We start from the raw sequence: 22189 nt of genomic DNA on the forward strand, positions 1-22189 counted from the left end.
ACCAGTCAATGTCATCAGCACAGCTGAACAAATAATAGGAAATGTTTGTGATGCCTTTTAATTTCACTTAATTTTATTTATTTCTATATATTGATTGCATCCTTTTGTTGTATGTTCCTCATTGTTTTGTATTTGTGAAATTCGGTAAAAGAAATTCTTAACTAAAGTACTTAAAGGTCACGTTTTTCATGTTGTTTTTTTTGAAGGTTTGATTGTGTTTACAGTGTGCAATATAACATGCGTTCATGTTTCGCGTGTAAAAAAAACCACACAATTCACCTCATAGACAGTAAAAGATTGCCTGCGAGCTTCTCCTCCTGTCCATACGGTAATTTATCTACTGTGCGACAGAGAGTCGCAGGTTATGACGCAATCGTTAGCCTATTTTGACAAAAACTGCTTCTACGGGACCATAACGTAAGATACAAGGTAACGGAGGCTTTTATACATTTTCGTGTTTCTTTAGAAATAATTATTGGACAAATGGAGTCTTTAAACACCTCCGATGTAAAGTTATTCGCTGTTAAAGTGACGCCAAAATGAATGGGAGTCAATGGAATGCTAACAGCAGGTGGAGGGTCGTTAGCCAATGGCGGCGCCCAGGGGTGCTTCAATAAAATATGAAAACCTGCCCCCCTGATAAAAATGGGCTGATGTCTTCCTGGTTCTATAAAGTCCCTCCTTCAGAAATACGTAACGAGGTCTGATTGTGCCAGCGGTTCCTGTGTTGTGATTCGACAGCAGCTGAGTGCACGCTGTCCTCCTAGAATCAAGATTGGGCTAGTTTTTGGACAAGTTTTGGACAAGTTTTGAGAAGCACATGGGCAGGATTTGTTTTGAAAACCTGCCAATCCTGATCTGAACGCACGTGCTGGAGATGTACTTATAATCACAGGAGCGTTTTACCGACGAGATGCGCATGAAAATCAAATTCTATTTTTTTGCACAGCCCTAACATCTAGTTAACAAAGCTAAACAGCGTTGCCCTTTGTGTAATAAGTTACAGAAACTGTTAAACGCACCATCTTAAATAATAAAAATACACTTACCGGTTGTGGTCCATAAACAACGCCTTCTCCAGACAAAGAGGGAACTGCTCCATCTTTCATGAATAATCTTTGTGCGAATCCGGCATTAAACTGATTGTTTGTTTACTAATGAATGTCATTGCACCTAAATATGAATATCAGTAATTCAAATGTGGATTATGTTTTACAAATACAATTATACATTAAGTAAAAACTTAAATGGTTCCTTAAAGATTTTTTACATTTGAAGAACCTTTCTGTTTCAAAGAAGGTTCTTTGTGGCAAAAGATGGTTCTTTAAAAAACCTTCGACTGAATGGTTCTTTATGGAATCCAAAATGGTTGTTCTATGGTATTACACATTTATTTTTAAGAGTGTAGAAACCTCTTTTAGGTGTTGCAGGTTAGACCCAGTGATTTAAGTCACTTAACCAAATTATACATACAATACTTGTCACGGCCGGGATCCAATGAGGCACGGAGAAACAACCAATTGCGAGTAAGTCTTTTATTAAGGGGTAATCCCAAAAGCATAAACAGTCCAGGCAGGGGTCAATAGGAAACATCCATCCGAAACATAAATTAAACAAGAAGACAAGGCAAGAAGGGCACGAACTGACAGACATGAATAAACAACGACTCCGTGACACATACTAAGACAGACCGGGTTATATACACAAGGAGAGACAAATGCTAATGGGAAACTGACAGGGTGTGATGATAGGTAATTAGTGACAGCTGGGTGCAATAATTAAGCAGGGACGTGAGGAATGTGATTAATGAAGTGAAAGACACAGATACCAGAAGTGTAGACACAAAACAGAGAGACCAGGAGGGAGGAGGACCGGAGGAGGTTACAGGGGGAGGGACGGAGGGCCAGGCTCACAGAGGGGAACAGGCAGAAAACCTAACAGAAAACAAGAAACACAAAACATAAGTCCATAAGGACATCACGTGGTGCCCACCAGGGCGGAACAGAAAACCACCACAAACATGTGATCAGGGCGGAAGCCCCCCCAGGGCGGAGCAGAAGACCACCACATCCTTGTGGTCGAGGCTGGAGTTCCCCAGGGCGGAGCGGAAAACCACCACAACCGTGTGGTCAGGACGAATGCCCCCCAGGGCGGAACAGAAGACCACCACGTCCTTGTGGTCGAGGCCGGAGTCCCCCAGGGCGGAGCGGAAGACCACCACACCCCTGTGGTCAAGGCGGAAGCCCTCCAGGGCGGAGCAGAAGACCACCACACCCCTGTGGTCAGGGCGGAAGCCCTCCAGGGCGGAGCAGAAGACCACCACTTCCTTGTGGTCGAGGCCGGAGTTCCCCAGGGCGGAGCAGAAGACCACCACCACCGTGTGGTCAGGACGAGAGACCCCCAGGGCGGAGCAGACGTCCGTGCGGCCGGACCAACGGGACGACGAAACTCTGGAAATCCCGTGATGTTCTACCTGACTCCAGAGGATCGGTGCTGGCCTGACTCTGCTCACGAAGATCATTGGTGACTGGCACTTGTTCATGAAGATCTATGGTGACTTGACTCAGTCCTTGAAAATCACCGATGACTTGACTCTGTTCTTGCAGATCACCGGTGACTCTGGAAGGTCATCGGTGACTGGCCCTGACTCTGGAGGGTCATCGGTGACGGGCCCTGACTCTGGAGGGTCATCGGTGAAGGGCCCTGACTCTGGAGGGTCATCGGTGAAGGGCCCTGACTCTGGAGGGTCATCGGTGAAGGGCCCTGACTCTGGAGGGTCATCGGTGATGGGCCCTGACTCTGGAGGGTCATCAGTGACGGGCCCTGTCTCTGGAGGGTCATCGGTGACGGGCCCTGTCTCTGGAGGATCATCGGTGACGGGCCCTGTCTCTGGAGGGTCATCGGTGACTAGCCCTGACTCTAAAGGGTCATCGGTGACTAGTCCTGACTCTGGAGGGTCATCGGTGACTATTCCTGACTCCGGAAGGTCAATGGTGACTAACCCTGACTCTGGAGGGTCCACGAGCACCTGACTAGACTCTGGAAGGTTAACCGGAACCTCACTCAACTCTGAAAATTTAACGGTCACCTGACTTGACTCTGGAGGGTCAACAGGAACTAACCCTGACTCTGGAAGGTCGATGGAGACTAACCCTGACTCTGGAAGGTGGACGGTGACTAACCCTGACTCTGGAGGGTCCATGAGCACCTGACTCGACTCTGGAGGGTCAACCGGAACCTGACTTGACTCTGGAAAGTCAATGGGCACCTGACTCGGCTCTGTGGGGTCAACAGGAACCTGACTCGACTCTGGAGGGTCAACAGGAACCTGACTCGACTCCGGAGGGTCAGCTGAGACGGTAATCCCGTGCAGCGGCGCTGGGCAAGCAGCCACCTTGGGCCATGACTCTGGACCGGTGGCCATCTTGTGCTGTGGCGCTGGACCGGTGGCCAACTTTGGCATTGGCACTGGGTTAGCGGCCATCTTGTGTTGTGGTGCTGGCTCAGCAGCTGTGACGTGAACAGTCTTAGGAATCTCTAGGATCTTTGACAGCGTAGAGAAATAATCCAAGAATGAGTCCGCGGCCATCTTGGGCGTTGGCGCTGAGCTGGCGGCCATTTTGCACCGTGGCGCTGGACTTGTGACCACCTTGTGCTGTGGCGCTGTGCTGTGCTGGTTCTTACTGTGACGGAGTCGTTGTCCCGGCCGGGATCCAATGAGGCACGGAGATAGAACCAATTGCGAGTCTTTTATTAAGGGGTAATCCAAAAAGCATAAACAGTCCAGGCAGGGGTCAATAGGAAACATCCATACAAAACATAAATTAAACAAGAAGACAAGGCAAGGGCACGAACTGACGGACATGAATAAACAACGACTCCGTGACACATACTAAGACAAACCGGGTTATATACACAAGGAGAGACAAACGCTAATGGGAAACTGACAGGGTGTGATGATAGGTAATTAGTGACAGCTGGGTGCAATAATTAATCAGGGACGTGAGGAATGTGATTAATGAAGTGAAAGACACCGTGGGAAAAGAGGACATCTAGTGGACACCCAGGGAACACAACCCAGACACTGTGACAATACTATGGTGCCCTTAAGGTGCCATGGTTGGTTCATTTAGTTTTTTCATGGCCACTACATAATAATAATCCCAGGAAACACATGATAGGAGAAAATTGTTAGCCTGAATCCAATATAAGTCGTTTTGGATAGTGTCTGCTAAATGCATAAATGTATTTAATTTTAATTTATTTATAATAACTCATAGGAACGTGATAATATGTCGTGGCCACAAGTTTAATGCATAAACAAACCTGCATGACCATTATTATCAGAGATGGATTCATTAATATTTTATTTTTAATTTAGAAATGATTCTATTATTTATTATTAAATTATTACAATTATTATAATTATTATATTAACCATAGGCCTTGGCTACCAGACTTTATTACATGTGATAGTCAGCATTCAAATGAAGTTTATCATGAATACATTTTACATAAAGTGCATAATATAAAATCGGCCTACAATGAAATATTTTTATCCATCCTTCAGTCTTTTAAGTCCATTAACTGATCGCCTTTCCCCCGTAATATCTGTATATTATTAATATTATTATTATTGTAAGTTATAATTTTTTCACTTCATTTCGATCTCTTTACTCAATGTTCTGAATACTTGTGTAAATAATAGCCTGCTATAAATGCTCAACATGCCAATACAGCTTTGATTATGCTGACTGGGATTTTTGCTTGAATGCGGTTGTAATTTAAAATTTATTTCATTTTTATTTCAGCTAATTAATGAACTATAATTATAAATACTCTAGTATTTTGTTGAGGAATTTATCATTCAAGTAGTTTCATTTGTAAATTTAAACACAACACGCTCCTTTATCATCACACATGATCATAAATGCAATCATGAGGTCAAAACTGTCTTGGCATAATTGTCAAACGTATATTTATAAAATATAAGGTATGCTAGCAAACACTAGCATAATTATACAAAACGTTAACTAGGTAAAGCGGTACACAAATTGAAAGTTGAATTAAGCATATATAACCATAAATATAAAATATAGCCCTTATAAGTTAATGTAGTCATAATAATAATAATAATAATAATATACAAATATTAAATAACATTTTTTAATGTTAATAAATTTTGTATCTATTTTTATTTTATTTTTGATAATCCCAGGTGGCTATGGTCACAAAGGTTTGTTTAAGCATTAAACTCGTGACCACAAGAAAAATACATCCTTCTCTCAACATATCATCTCGAGGACATTTACATTTACATTTATTCATTTTAGCAGACGCTTTTTATCCAAAGCGACTTACAATTGCTATACATGTCAGAGGTTGCACGCCTCTGGAGCAACTAGGGGTTAAGTGTCTTGCTCAGGGACACATTGGTGTCTCACAGTGGATTCGAACCCGGGTCTCTCACGCCAAAGACGTGTGTCTTATCCACTGCGCCAACACCACCCCCCATAAAATTGACAGCTTTTATGTTTCTGTAGTTTGACAAACACTATAAATCCACTTAGGGAACTAAAGCAAGTCTGCTTTTGCTTAAATTTGCAGGTAATAGTGCTTGGAGATGCTGGGGATTGAACCCAGGACCTCATACATGCGAAGCATGCGCTCTACCACTGAGCTACGTCCCCATAGGACTCCCCCCCCCCGTGAGGACCCCCATGAGGACTCAATATAATATATCACGTTCCCACTTGTTAATACGACATTCCCACGAGTTATAATGTCGTGGCCATGACAATACTGAGTGAACCGACCATGACACCTTTCGGGCACCATACAATACAAATAAGGGTAATGCTAGAAATAACTGGCATGAACACTCAGCTAACTGAGTGTTTATAAGGGAATGTTTGTGCGAATCATTCGTGATCCAGCCTCACCTACAGAAAAGGTGAATATACGGGTTTTTTATTTGTACATATCTTTGCAAATCGCCATTTTGCAATCATTTGTACATAAATTTGCAAATAACCTTTCCTGATAATGTGCTAATTAGCAAGTTTTGTGTCTAAATGAAAGACTCCTCACCCCACGGAAGAGAGGGGCGGGGTCAGCAGAGCTCATTAGCATTTAAAGGGACATAAAACAGAACATGTTCTGAAACCAGAGCTTATTTTAACAGGGTAAAAAGGGTGCTGTTTTACACTACCGCTGAGAAATTTTAACCATAGTATGTTATAGACTTTTTATTAAGACTCAAAATAATCATATCAACTTGTGGAAAATGGGTATCCGATGACCATTTTAAATTACGTCTCCTGTAGCATTTTTTCAAAGAGCATGCTATCATTACTCTCTACAATATTTCATGGTCCTGACTGCAATGACATACCTACTATGTGCATTTTTTTGAATCAGTGACTGACAAATGGATTTTGATATCAAGTTATTAACTGTACCATTGAAAGAGCTCTTCTTAAAACCACTGTTGTAGGCCAAACTGCGTGTTATTTGGCTTTTTTTATTATTATTATTTTTTTTACGGATTTGCATTCAGACTCATTTTAAATCAGGAGACATTTTATTAGTTTGAATTTTGCCTTTGTTATTTAAAACTTCAGATGACATAGATTAATATAATCATAACTGAACCATGGCATTTATTTCAGTTCTATTTCATCAGGGGGAGCTAATATACTTTATAGTCATATATTAAAACAAATCACATTGTAATCTTAGATTGTTTTTCATTTACATTACTAATGTGTTAAAAATGTAGAAATACAGGCAAAAACCATGTTTGTGTCAAAACACTGCTTGTATGCAGACAGTTAGTCTACTCAGACTCAACAAACATGACCGACCAGCTTCAGCAGCTCTGTTTGTTTGAGAACAGCTAGACTGGTGCATCAACTACACCACGCTAAACGTCTAATACACTTTTACACTAAGAACAGTAGAGCAGAAGCCCCTCCCATTTCTGAATGTCCATAAATGAATGTGTTTCTTCCCTGAACTTTGGTTAAACCACACCCAGGTTTGTTAAACATCACTATTATGACCCAGTAAATGAAAGTGCACACAGGTATGTCTTGTCTAAGATTGTGTCTCAGTAATCCAAACTGTGTTTGGAGCACATATTAAATGTTTCTGTTACTGAACACACTGAGCTCGGGTCAAGTTCAGGAACAGTTTCACGAGATCCAGGAAGCAGGAAATCTGCAGAAGTGAAAGTGTGACGTTAAACTCTCCACAGAAACGACCTGCCCACATCAGCGTCTGCTTCAGTGTTTGTCTGATAGTGAGCTTTCAGCTTATCTGTGCTTCTACAGGAAACAAACCCAGGCTTTATATATACATGACGGTATTCAGAGAGGTATGATCTCATTTTCTATCTCACTTGTGAAATAAATATTTGGGTTACACATATATAGTGTGTATTGAGTTACACGTTATATATACACAAATTACTGTGCATTACTGATTCACTCTTGATTGCTGCTGTTGCTCTCAGTATTTAAGTAAATCTGTTGACAACCAGAGAATCACAAATTATGATTAAAAAAATGGAAAAAGAATCAGAAAGAATCGAAAAAGAATCAGAAAAAAAGTAAGAACAACAAAAACAAAAACTGTAACTAATTTCCAGGAAATGATCTGCTCTCTGCTGATCACAAAACAGCAATAGACGAAACAGAGCTGCTGTCTCCTCTACTAAAACTGCTCAAGTAGTACAGTTAAGGAAGCGCTTTTTTCATTGATATTGAGTATTTATAACACCATGACTCTAGTCACTTTGAGCAAGGAAGAAAGCAGATTAATAATCATTAGAATATTGATATATAAATTAATGTTGTAATGTTGGAGCGTGTGCCTCGTTACGCCGCTTGTTTTCTAATTTATAATGGTCTCTTTTTCTAAGAAGCTTCAAGAATCTACAAATAATCTGGAGGTGTAAACGTACAGATGTCAAATTTAGCTAAAGGAAACTTAGCCAAAAATTTACTTTTGACCATTAAAAAAACAGTGTCCACATTTAGTTATCTTAGTCATCTTAAAATGAAATGATTTACAGTTCAGATGATGCAGGTTTCACAAAACAAAAAGAAAAAAAGAGAAGAAGATAAACATCAGAGGTGTCAAGTCCAGGGGTCAGAAAGTAAAAGTCCTGCCATATTTTTGTTCCACCCATGAACTCAGCAGCTGATTTCACCAGAGGAGGAACCAAGTCATTCCTTTCAAGTCACAAACTAGTCTCAAGTCAAATCCCAAGTCCTCAAAGAGTTAAAGTCAATGAGATAATTAAGAGACTAATTAAATGATGATTGTGCATTAGTGATGAACACCTGCCATTATTGTGTGTTACAGAGGATCAGATGCTGATGTTTTATTGGTTAAACTGATGCCACCATCATGGAGATCAGTGTTTGCTTCAGTTGGGCTCTTGACCTTTGGCTTCTTGTGTTAGGTATTTCCCTGTAGAAGTACATGTGCTGTTATAAAGCAGTGTGATCAGTGCTGTGCAGAAAACCATTACTAGCTGGTTTTACATGACAAAGTAATTGTTAGGCATCAGTCTGTTTATTTCCAAAAAAAGTTTATTTCATTTAACATATGTTCAGTTTTTTTTTAATAACCTACCTCGTGGAACTGCCACATGCAAATAAACCGTTGGTATAATAGTTATTATGAAATAATTTGAAATCTAATGTATGTAATGAATATATATGTATTTATATATATTTATATATATGTATTTATATATATATATATTTATATGTATTTTTGTATGGATTAATATATATATATATTAATCTTGTCCTACTAAGACGCACAGACATCATGACCCAGCATATGAATCTCAACAATGGTGACAATCAACAAAACTCTTCAAGCTGAAGTGCATGCTGGGTAACACCATAGTAAAACTCCCATCAAGGACTGTAGCATGAATAATTTTGTCACCACTGTTGAGGATCATATGATAAGTGCTCATGTCTAAAATCCTGAGTCTGTATAATTTTCCCCCAATATTTAAGAATTGCAATAATATTTGTTTAATAGGACTTGTAGTTCAGAGCTGTACATCATGTAACAAACCAAAGAGAGACACCCTCATGGTGTTCATTAAATGTTTTATATAAAAAAGAGCAATTTAATTTAGCAATTCAGCAATGTGTTAATGTTTACTATGTAACACAACCACAAGTGCTTAAAAGCAAATTACTTTGTATTATTAAAAGGGTCAAGAGCCCAACTAAATCAAACACTGATCTCCATGATGGTCGCATCATTTTAAACAATAAATCATCCGATCCCCTGTAATTTTCAATAACAGCAGGTGTTTATCACTACTGCACAGCCATCATTTAATTAGTCACTTAATTATCTCACTAACTTTAACTCTTTGGGGACTTGGGATTTAACTTGAGACTCGTTTGTGACTTGAAAGGAATGACTTGGTTCCTCCTCTGGTGAAATCAGCTGCTGAGTTCATGGGTGGAACAAAAATATGGCAGGACTTTTACTTTCTGACCCCTGGACTTGACACCTCTGATAAACATCAATTGTCAGCTTTTATAAAAAAATTTTGTAGGAGGGATAAGTCAAATGTATCAATTATTAACCTACACTGTGAAACCCGACAAATAACTTAACTCGAACCTTTTGAGTAAACAGATTGCCTTGATTTAAACCATGCAAGTTTTAAACCTTTCCAATTAAGTAATTAAGTGATTAACTAAGTGCTGATTGAGAATTAGTGATGAACAGCTGCTGTTAACAAACAGAATCACTGAAGAAAAGAGAAACACAAGAACTACTACAACTGACTTCAGACACAGCCTTAGATGAAATCAACTGAAATAAAATACATGAAATCTCTCAAGATCTGATTAAACAACCCCACAAACAGCATCACCAGCTCCACTTATTAATAACCAGACTGACTTTATTTCTGTCAGACGTCTACAGAAGATCTTATTGAGAATGAACTAAGGTTTAGATGTTGATTTATTGTTTCATTTGAAGTAACCATGTTAGAGATCAGTGTTTGCTTTAGTTGTGCTCTTGACCCTTGACATCATGAAACACCCTTCGAAAAGATTATATGCTTGCACATGACATCAGTGAAAGTGAAGTGAAGTGAAGTGACATTCGGCCAAGTATGGTGACCCATACTCAGAATTTGTGCTCTGCATTTAACCCATCCGAAGTGCACACACACAGAGCAGTGAACACACACACACACTGTGAACACACACCCGAAGCAGTGGGCAGCCATTTATGCTGCGGCGCCCGGGGAGCAGTTGGGGGTTCGGTGCCTTGCTCAAGGGCACCTCAGTCGTGGTATTGAGGGTGGTGAGAGAACTGTACATGCACTCCCCCCACCCACAATTCCTGCCGGCCCGGGACTCGAACCCACAACCCTTCGATTGGGAGTCCGATTCTCTAACCACCAGGCCACGACTTCCCCCATCAGCCTTTTTACAAATTCACATTTTTGTTGCTTACATAAATATTATACAGGCATCATGTTCAAAAGGTTGTGTCTTAAGGCCCCCAAAACAGAGTTATTGAAGACACCTAAAGTTCACAAACAGAATCAAAGGGTAAATTATTGGTAAATTATTTTTTGTATATAAATTATACAAAAAAAAGTTTCGGACCACAGCTCTGATTGGTAGTTTCTTTACCGGGAGCGGTAAGAAACAACCAATCAGAGCTGCGGTCCGTAACTTTTTTTGTGTTCAAAGTATACAAACTGTATATAATAAGCGAGTAGACCATGAATCCATTTTCCAAACCGTGTTTTTAGCCTGTCCTGAATTACTAGAGTGCACCTATAATAAGTGTTTATATTCGGACTATTTTAGATTGCTTCAGGGGTACCGCGGCGGAGTAACCCAGTACCTTTGTTATTCTTCATAGACATAAACAGAGAGAAGTAGCTCCGGCTACAATGTCCTTCCGCAACACGCAAGCAGTTCTGTTTATTAACTGCTAGAGCATCGAAAGTTACCGACTGCAGCTTTAAGTACCTGAGATTATGAAGTTAGCTTTGTTTATTTGATTTTTTCATTTATAACCCCCAAGCCTTTTAAATCTACAGTTCAAAAACCAAGATCAAAATACTTGCTTATTTTGAAGATGGACAAAATGCATGTAATTTAAATATTTTGAGTAAAAGCATCATGTACTCAAACACAGACATCAAGATTCCAGATATGCATCACAACAATGGTGACAACCAAAACCCTTTCATACCACAAACTTATCCTTATTTTCCAGACTCTTTTTTTTGATCGTCACCATTGTTGCGATGCATATCCAAAATCTTGCATGTACTTTATTTTTTCTACAAGATTTCTATCAACTGCAATAAAGGCACACAGACATCAAGAATCAGCCTGAGAACCTCAACAATGGTGACCATCACAAAGCATCAAAAGAAAGTTCCTCTGCCTCCTACATTTGTTTTAATCAGAATTCTTAAACTCAAAATTACACTGAAAATTTCAGGCCTTTTATTGTTGAATGACAGAGCTGCTATAATTAATGTTTATTCAACTCCGAGATCCGGCTCTGAATGAGTTCAGATATTCAGCTAAAACTTAGATTATGTAAAAGCATAACCAACACCCCCTGATAAAAATGGGCTGATGTCTTCCTGGTTCTATAAAGTCCCTCCTTCAGAAATACTTAACGAGGTCTGATTGTGCCAGCGGTTCCTGTGTTGTGATTCGACAGCAGCTGAGTGCACGCTGTCCTCCTAGAAACACGATTGGGCTAGTTTTTGGACAAGTTTTGAGAAGCACATGGGCAGGATTTGTTTTGAAAACCTGCCAATCCTGATCTGAACGCACGTGCTGGAGATGTACTTATAATCACAGGAGCGTTTTTACTGACGAGATGCGCATGAAAATCAAATTCTATTTTTTTGCACAGCCCTAACATCTAGTTAACAAAGCTAAACAGCGTTGCCCTTTGTGTAATAAGTTACAGAAACTGTTAAACGCACCATCTTAAATAATAAAAATACACTTACCGGTTGTGGTCCATAAACAACGCCTTCTCCAGACAAAGAGGGAACTGCTCCATCTTTCATGAATAATCTTTGTGCGAATCCGGCATTAAACTGATTGTTTGTTTACTAATGAATGTCATTGCACCTAAATATGAATATCAGTAATTCAAATGTGGATTATGTTTTACAAATACAATTATACATTAAGTAAAAACTTAAATGGTTCCTTAAAGATTTTTTACATTTGAAGAACCTTTCTGTTTCAAAGAAGGTTCTTTGTGGCAAAAGATGGTTCTTTAAAAAACCTTTGACTGAATGGTTCTTTATGGAATCCAAAATGGTTGTTCTATGGTATTACACATTTATTTTTAAGAGTGTAGAAACCTCTTTTAGGTGTTGCAGGTAAGACCCAGTGATTTAAGTCACTTAACCAAATTATACATACAATACTTGTCACGGCCGGGATCCAATGAGGCACGGAGAAACAACCAATTGCGAGTAAGTCTTTTATTAAGGGGTAATCCAAAAAGCATAAACAGTCCAGGCAGGGGTCAATAGGAAACATCCTGACTCTGGAGGGTCATCGGTGACGGGCCCTGTCTCTGGAGGGTCATCGGTGACGGGCCCTGTCTCTGGAGGGTCATCGGTGACGGGCCCTGACTCTGGAGGGTCATCGGTGACGGGCCCTGACTCTGGAGGGTCATCGGTGACGGGCCCTGACTCTGGAGGGTCATCGGTGACGGGCCCTGACTCTGGAGGGTCATCGGTGACGGGCCCTGACTCTGGAGGGTCATCGGTGACTAGTCCTGACTCTGGAGGGTCATCGGTGACTAGTCCTGACTCCGGAGGGTCAATGGTGACTAACCCTGACTCTGGAGGGTCAACAGGAACCTGACTCGACTCCGGAGGGTCAGCTGAGACGGTAATCCCGTGCAGCGGCGCTGGGCAAGCAGCCACCTTGGGCCATGGCTCTGGACCGGTGGCCATCTTGTGCTGTGGTGCTGGGCTGGCGACCCTCTTGTGCTGTGGTGCTGGACCGGTGGCCAACTTGGGCATTGGCGCTGGGTTAGCGGCCATCTTGTGCTGTGGCGCTGGGCTGGCAGCCATCTTGTGCTGTGGCGCTGGATTGGCGGCCATCTTGGGCCGTGGCTCTGGACCGGTGGCCAACTTGGGCATCGGCGCTGGGTTAGTATAGTATTGATCACAGTATTGTCATCTTGGGCGTTGGCGCTGAGCTGGCGGCCATTTTGCACCGTGGTGCTGGACTTGTGACCACCTTGTGCTGTGGCGCTGTGCTGTGCTGGTTCTTACTGTGACGGAGTCGTTGTCCCGGCCGGGATCCAATGAGGCACGGAGATAGAACCAATTGCGAGTCTTTTATTAAAGGGTAATCCAAAAAGCATAAACAGTCCAGGCAGGGGTCAATAGGAAACATCCATCCAAAACATAAATTAAACAAGAAGACAAGGCAAGGGCACGAACTGACGGACATGAATGAACAACGACTCCGTGACACATACTAAGACAAACCGGGTTATATACACAAGGAGAGACAAACGCTAATGGGAAACTGACAGGGTGTGATGATAGGTAATTAGTGACAGCTGGGTGCAATAATTAATCAGGGACGTGAGGAATGTGATTAATGAAGTGAAAGACACCGTGGGAAAAGAGGACATCTAGTGGACACCCAGGGAACACAACCCAGACACTGTGACAATACTATGGTGCCCTTAAGGTGCCATGGTTGGTTCATTTAGTTTTTTCATGGCCACTACATAATAATAATCCCAGGAAACACATGATAGGAGAAAATTGTTAGCCTGAATCCAATATAAGTCGTTTTGGATAGTGTCTGCTAAATGCATAAATGTATTTAATTTTAATTTATTTATAATAACTCATAGGAACGTGATAATATGTCGTGGCCACAAGTTTAATGCATAAACAAACCTGCATGACCATTATTATCAGAGATGGATTCATTAATATTTTATTTTTAATTTAGAAATGATTCTATTATTTATTATTAAATTATTACAATTATTATAATTATTATATTAACCATAGGCCTTGGCTACCAGACTTTATTACATGTGATAGTCAGCATTCAAATGAAGTTTATCATGAATACATTTTACATAAAGTGCATAATATAAAATCGGCCTACAATGAAATATTTTTATCCATCCTTCAGTCTTTTAAGTCCATTAACTGATCGCCTTTCCCCCGTAATATCTGTATATTATTAATATTATTATTATTGTAAGTTATAATTTTTTCACTTCATTTCGATCTCTTTACTCAATGTTCTGAATACTTGTGTAAATAATAGCCTGCTATAAATGCTCAACATGCCAATACAGCTTTGATTATGCTGACTGGGATTTTTGCTTGAATGCGGTTGTAATTTAAAATTTATTTCATTTTTATTTCAGCTAATTAATGAACTATAATTATAAATACTCTAGTATTTTGTTGAGGAATTTATCATTCAAGTAGTTTCATTTGTAAATTTAAACACAACACGCTCCTTTATCATCACACATGATCATAAATGCAATCATGAGGTCAAAACTGTCTTGGCATAATTGTCAAACGTATATTTATAAAATATAAGGTATGCTAGCAAACACTAGCATAATTATACAAAACGTTAACTAGGTAAAGCGGTACACAAATTGAAAGTTGAATTAAGCATATATAACCATAAATATAAAATATAGCCCTTATAAGTTAATGTAGTCATAATAATAATAATAATAATAATATACAAATATTAAATAACATTTTTTAATGTTAATAAATTTTGTATCTATTTTTATTTTATTTTTGATAATCCCAGGTGGCTATGGTCACAAAGGTTTGTTTAAGCATTAAACTCGTGACCACAAGAAAAATACATCCTTCTCTCAACATATCATCTCGAGGACTCAATATAATATATCACGTTCCCACTTGTTAATACGACATTCCCACGAGTTATAATGTCGTGGCCATGACAATACTGAGTGAACCGACCATGACACCTTTCGGGCACCATACAATACAAATAAGGGTAATGCTAGAAATAACTGGCATGAACACTCAGCTAACTGAGTGTTTATAAGGGAATGTTTGTGTGAATCATTCGTGATCCAGCCTCACCTACAGAAAAAGTGAGTATAAGGGTTTTTTATTTGTACATATCTTTGCAAATCACCTTTCCTGATAATGTGCTAAATAGCAAGTTTTGTGTCTAAATGAAAGACTCCTCACCCCACGGAAGAGAGGGGCGGGGTCAGCAGAGCTCATTAGCATTTAAAGGGACATAAAACAGAACATGTTCTGAAACCAGAGCTTATTTTAACAGGGTAAAAAGGGTGCTGTTTTACACTACCGCTGAGAAATTTTAACCATAGTATGTTATAGACTTTTTATTAAGACTCAAAATAATCATATCAACTTGTGGAAAATGGGTATCCGATGACCATTTTAAATTACGTCTCCTGTAGCATTTTTTCAAAGAGCATGCTATCATTACTCTCTACAATATTTCATGGTCCTGACTGCAATGACATACCTACTATGTGCATTTTTTTGAATCAGTGACTGACAAATGGATTTTGATATCAAGTTATTAACTGTACCATTGAAAGAGCTCTTCTTAAAACCACTGTTGTAGGCCAAACTGCGTATGTTATTTGGCTTTTTTTATTATTATTTTTTTTTTACGGATTTGCATTCAGACCCATTTTAAATCAGGAGACATTTTATTAGTTTGAATTTTGCCTTTGTTATTTAAAACTTCAGATGACATAGATTAATATAATCATAACTGAACCATGGCATTTATTTCAGTTCTATTTCATCAGGGGGAGCTAATATACTTTATAGTCATATATTAAAACAAATCACATTGTAATCTTAGATTGTTTTTCATTTACATCACTAATGTGTTAAAAATGTAGAAATACAGGCAAAAACCATGTTTGTGTCAAAACACTGCTTGTATGCAGACAGTTAGTCTACTCAGACTCAACAAACATGACCGACCAGCTTCAGCAGCTCTGTTTGTTTGAGAACAGCTAGACTGGTGCATCAACTACACCACGCTAAACGTCTAATACACTTTTACACTAAGAACAGTAGAGCAGAAGCCCCTCCCATTTCTGAATGTCCATAAATGAATGTGTTTCTTCCCTGAACTTTGGTTAAACCACACCCAGGTTTGTTAAACATCACTATTATGACCCAGTAAATGAAAGTGCACACAGGTATGTCTTGTCTAAGATTGTGTCTCAGTAATCCAAACTGTGTTTGGAGCACATATTAAATGTTTCTGTTACTGAACACACTGAGCTCGGGTCAAGTTCAGGAACAGTTTCACGAGATCCAGGAAGCAGGAAATCTGCAGAAGTGAAAGTGTGACGTTAAACTCTCCACAGAAACGACCTGCCCACATCAGCGTCTGCTTCAGTGTTTGTCTGATAGTGAGCTTTCAGCTTATCTGTGCTTCTACAGGAAACAAACCCAGGCTTTATATATACATGACGGTATTCAGAGAGGTATGATCTCATTTTCTCCCACTTGTGAAATAAATATTTGGGTTACACATATATAGTGTGTATTGAGTTACACGTTATATATACACAAATTACTGTGCATTACTGATTCACTCTTGATTGCTGCTGTTGCTCTCAGTATTTAAGTAAATCTGTTGACAACCAGAGAATCACAAATTATGATTAAAAAAATGGAAAAAGAATCAGAAAGAATCGAAAAAGATTTGGAAAAAAAGTAAAAACAACAACAACAAAAACTGTAACTCCAGGAATTTCCAGGAAATGATCTGCTCTCTGCTGATCACAAAACAGCAATAGACGAAACAGAGCTGCTGTCTCCTCTACTAAAACTGCTCATGTAGTACAGTTAAGGAAGCGCTTTTTTCATTGATATTGAGTATTTATAACACCATGACTCTAGGCACTTTTAAAAGGAAGTAAGCAGATTAATAATCATTAGAATATTGATATATAAATGAATGTTGTAATGTTGGAGCGTGTGCCTTGTTACGCCGCTTGTTTTCTAATTTATAATGGTCTCTTTTTCTAAGAAGCTTTAAGAATCTACAAATAATCTGGAGGTGTAAACGTACAGATGTCAAATTTAGCTAAAGGAAACTTAGCCAAAAATGTACTTTTGACCATTAAAAAAACAGTGTCCACATTTAGTTATCTTAGTCATCTTAAAATGAAATGATTTACAGTTCAGATGATGCAGGATTCACAAAACAAAAAGAAAAAAAGAGAAGAAGATAAACATCAATTGTCAGCTTTTATACAATTTTTTTGTAGGAGGGATAAGTCAAATGTATCAATTATTAACCTACACTGTAAAACCCGACAAGTAATTTAACTCAAACCGTTTGAGTAAACAGATTGCCTTGATTTAAACCATGCAAGTTTTAAAACTTTCCAATTAAGTAATTAAGTGATTAACTAATTGATGATTGAGAATTAGTGATTAACAGCTGCTGTTAACAAACAGAATCACTGAAGAAAAGAGAAACACAAGAACTACTACAACTGACTTCAGACACAGCCTTAGATGAAATCAACTGAAATAAAATACATGAAATCTCTCAAGATCTGATTAAACAACCCCACAAACAGCATCACCAGCTCCACTTATTAATAACCAGACTGACTTTATTTCTGTCAGACGTCTACAGAAGATCTTATTGAGAATGAACTAAGGTTTAGATGTTGATTTATTGTTTCATTTGAAGTAACCATGTTTGAGATCAGTGTTTGCTTTAGTTGTGCTCTTGACCCTTGACATCATGAAACACCCTTCGAAAAGATTATATGCTTGCACATGACATCAGCCTTTTTACAAATTCACGTTTTTGTTGCTTACATAAATATTATACAGGCATCATGTTCAAAAGGTTGTGTCTTAAGGCCCCCAAAACAGAGTTATTGAAGACACCTAAAGTTCACAAACAGAATCAAAGGGTAAATTATTGGTAAATTATTTTTTGTATATAAATGATACAAAAAAAAGTTTCGGACCACAGCTCTGATTGGTAGTTTCTTTACCGGGAGCGGTAAGAAACAACCAATCAGAGCTGCGGTCCGTAACTTTTTTTGTGTTCAAAGTATACAAACTGTATATAATAAGCGAGTACACAATGAATCCATTTTCCAAACCATGTTTTTAGCCTGTCCTGAATTACTAGAGTGCACCTATAATAAGTGTTTATATTCGGACTATTTTAGATTGCTTCAGGGGTACCGCGGCGGAGTAACCCAGTACCTTTGTTATTCTTCATAGACATAAACAGAGAGAAGTAGCTCCGGCTACAATGTCCTTCCGCAACACGCAAGCAGTTCTGTTTTTTAACTGCTAGAGCATCGAAAGTTACCGACTGCAGCTTTAAGTACCTGAGATTATGAAGTTAGCTTTGTTTATTTGATTTTTGCATTTATAACCCCCAAGCCTTTTAAATCTACAGTTCAAAAACCAAGATCAAAATACTTGCTTATTTTGAAGATGGACAAAATGCATGTTATTTAAATATTTTGAGTAAAAGCATCATGTACTCAAACACAGACATCAAGATTCCAGATATGCATCACAACAATGGTGACAATCAAAACCCCTTCATACCACAAACTTATCCTTATTTTCCAGACTCTTTTGTTTTGATTGTCACCATTGTTGTGATGCATATCCAAAATCTTGTATGTACTTTATTTTTTCTACAAGATTTCTATCAACTGCAATAAAGGCACACAGACATCAAGAATCAGCCTGAGAACCTCAACAATGGTGACCATCACAAAGCATCAAAAGAAAGTTCCTCTGCCTCCTACATTGGTTTTAATCAGAATTCTTAAACTCAAAAGTTTGTGAACTTTAGGTGTCTTCAATAACTCTGTTTTGGGAGCCTTAAGACACAACCTTTTGAACATGATGCCTGTATCATATTTATTTAAGCAACAAAAATGTGAATTTGTAAAAAGGTTGACGTCATGTGCATGCATATAATTTTTTCACAGGGTGTTTCATGATCGCCAACTACTGGCCTGGCTTGTATAACATAGTATTCTTTAGCATAGTGTTTTTTTTTCAATTAAATCAACATTTTTGTGTACATTTTACTTAATTTTTTTCATGTTATTCTGACAATTTTATTGAGTCTAGAGAATAATTTTTTTACAGTGCATCAGTGTGATGTCAGGAAGACGTTGTACTCCAACTAATCCAATGTCAGTCAGACGTCATATTTTGGTTGAAAATGAAAGTTGGGTTGACGTCTAAACCCAACTTTGTTTGACGTCAAACTCCGACATCAGACAGACGTTGAATTTTGGTTGGAAAAAGCACCAAACTGCAACAAAGGGTGAAATGCATGGCAGCACATTAAATATCTCAAGACCTCAGCAGAGGAGGATTAAACAACTCCACAAACAGCATTACCAGCTTCAATTATTACTAACCAGACTGACCTTATTTCTGTAAGAGGTCTACAAAAGCTATTATTGAAAATTAACAGGGGTTTAACTCTGTGTTTAATTTCCATAACAGCATAACAGTTAAACACCATAACAGTGATTAGTGTTTCCATTAGTTGGGCTCTTAACTCTTATTATAGCTCTTGTCTTTTTTTGGCTGCTGTGACAGTGTGTTTGTCGAGCACATTTGCAGCATCAAAGAAAGCTAAAGTGACATGAGATCAGGTGATGGCTGTTATCTGTTGATGGTTTTATAATCATCATTAAATAACTTGAGTCAATGATGTTTTTATAATCTAAAATGTATGTTATTCATTTGGTGCATTCATATTACAGATCCAGCAGTATTATAACAATCATTTAAAATCTTTTAACAGACATGAGCTCAAAAACCTTAACCTATGCTGACACACACAGACATCAACAATCAGCGTATGAATCTCAACAATGATGACATGCTTCATGCAGCAATGCATGCTGGGAGCCATGAGTTTTATACTTTGGTGGCTCCCAGCATGCATTGCTGCATAAAGCATGTAACCATTGTTGAGATTCATATACTTATTATTGATATCTATGTGTCTCGAAAGATGTATTTAAAGATGAAATTTCAGAATGTCTGATATGTGGAAAGAAAATAGCTGCTGAATCGAATTCATTTATGATAAATAACCACTTTAGGTCAATGGCGAGAGTTCTCAATCAATTTTCTTTAAGATGATGAATACTATACCACCCTATCTTTGTTTGTGGCTCCTTTTATAATAAATTGTGAGTTTTGGTAAACACTATTACAAGCACCACAAACTTACGAAGCCAAGAGTCAAACTACCCAACTAAAGCAAACACTGATCACAATAATGGTGAACAAACATTTTCAAAAAAAAACTATCAACATCTAAACCTCTGTTAATACTTAAAAAGAACTTCTGTAGACGTCTGACAAAAATAAAGTAAAACTGGTTAGTAATAAGTGAAGCTGGTAATATATGTACTGCCATGCATTTCACCGTTTTTATGTTATTTTTTTGGGGTGTTTATTCCATCCAAAATTCAGCATCTGCCCAATGTTTGAGCTTGATCTTCAAGCCGGTTTTCATTTTCAACCAAAATCCAACGTCTAACTGCAACACAGGTCTAACCGACGTTGGAGTCTACATCCTGTGCCTGCTGGGGAAATAGAACAGCAGGTATGACAAAAAATGAAGCTCATTTTAGTCAGTTTGTTTGCTAATTTAAGTATTGAACAACTCGGAGAAAAAAAAATCAGAAAGCCTGCAGATTACAGTAATAACACACAGTTTTCATTGCAGATGGCTTGATCACCCAATGTAGCATTTTGAATGTGCTGTGTTGATTTGCATTTTGAAAACCTTTCTCAAGGTCTGGTCCTTTTATTTGTTCCCCATCTGACTTGTGCTGTTGTTAATGTGTTCTCTGTTGGTTTTCAGTGAGATAAATGTTGCACAGAATGGTCATAACTTTAAGATTTAAAGAAGTCTCTATTAGAACAACTTGTTTTCATGATCAATCTTTTGTGTTTTAGGTTGTCATGTGCATTGCTAGTGATACGCCCTACTACAATGGACAAATGTGTCATATGACACAAGTAAAAATGTATAGATGTTATCTTGTCACTGCAATATAAGTGATATTTATTGAACCTGGAATATTTTTCTATTGTTGTTTGATCAAGTCTATATTTGCAGCACAGTTTGTGCTAGGAACTTTTGGTTTGCTTTAATACAATTTTTGAAGACAAATCAAGTCTCCTTTATTAGTGTTAGACAGAAGGAAAAAAAATCAATGATGCAAACAAAATTCAATTCCACTGTAAAGCAGCTCTAAAAATACAACAAAATGGTCATTTTTTCAGTTAAAGCCAGTTCAGTGTCAATTCAGTTTAGTTTAATAACTGTGTAAATAGGAAAGTCAATAATGGAATTAGTTCAATTAATCTATAAAGTGGCTCTGGAAAAGACAGTGATGTCATCATACAGTTCAGTTGAGTTCTCATCCAACAGTGTCTGTGCAATCAAGTCGATAATTTTGCAAAATATTAAGTGTCCCCAACTAAGCAAGCCAAAGGCAACAGCGGCAAGGAACTAAAACTCCATTGGTGACAGAAATGGAGAAAAAAACCTTGGGAGAAACCAGACTTAGTCGGGGGGCCAGTTCTCCTCTGGCCAGATAAAACCAGCATGGCTTGGTTTAATTCCAGCCTGCAACACAGGTCAGACTGTGGATTAGCATTGTTCAGAACATCCATCCAGTTCTTTCCACTTGAAGATTGGATACATTATATGGTGAAGTAGTCAAAGCTGGCCACCAAGTTTGTGCAGAAGAATCATCGGTTTCCTGTGGTCTTGTCCAGGTAGTCGTCTGAGACGCTGGTCCTGGTCTCCGCTGTCTTTCAGGGCTGTAGAGGTCCTTTCTAGGTGCTGATCCACCATCTGGTCTGGATAAGTACTGGATCCGGGTGACTGCAGTGACCCTCTGATCTGGATAGAGACTGGATCTGGTGGCTACGGTGACCTCGGAATAAGAGAGAAACAGACTAATATTAGCGTAGATGCCATTCTTCTAATGATGTAGCAAGTACATCAGGTGTTATGGGAAGTGTTCCAGGTTCCGGTTTACCTAATTAATGCAGCCTAAC

The 22189-nt window shown here is 38.6% G+C and overlaps 1 protein-coding gene and 1 non-coding gene across 2 annotated transcripts in view; one reads left to right on the top strand and one right to left on the bottom strand.

Moving 5' to 3' along the window:
• Positions 1-5618: 5618 nt before the first annotated feature.
• trnaa-cgc (transfer RNA alanine (anticodon CGC)) lies at positions 5619-5690 on the bottom strand. The gene has a single exon. It is a non-coding gene; the product is annotated as a tRNA-Ala (tRNA).
• Positions 5691-16273: 10583 nt separating this feature from the next.
• LOC132144227 (uncharacterized) overlaps positions 16274-22189 on the top strand; it is a 40181-nt gene continuing 34265 nt past the window's right edge. Inside the window, exon 1 of the mRNA XM_059555016.1 lies at positions 16274-16575. The gene's annotated coding sequence lies outside the window, so the exon portion shown is untranslated. The remainder of the gene's footprint in view (positions 16576-22189) is intronic.

This window comes from Carassius carassius, chromosome 7 (genome assembly GCF_963082965.1).
Source record: "Carassius carassius chromosome 7, fCarCar2.1, whole genome shotgun sequence".
NCBI classification, from domain to species: Eukaryota; Metazoa; Chordata; class Actinopteri; order Cypriniformes; family Cyprinidae; genus Carassius; species Carassius carassius.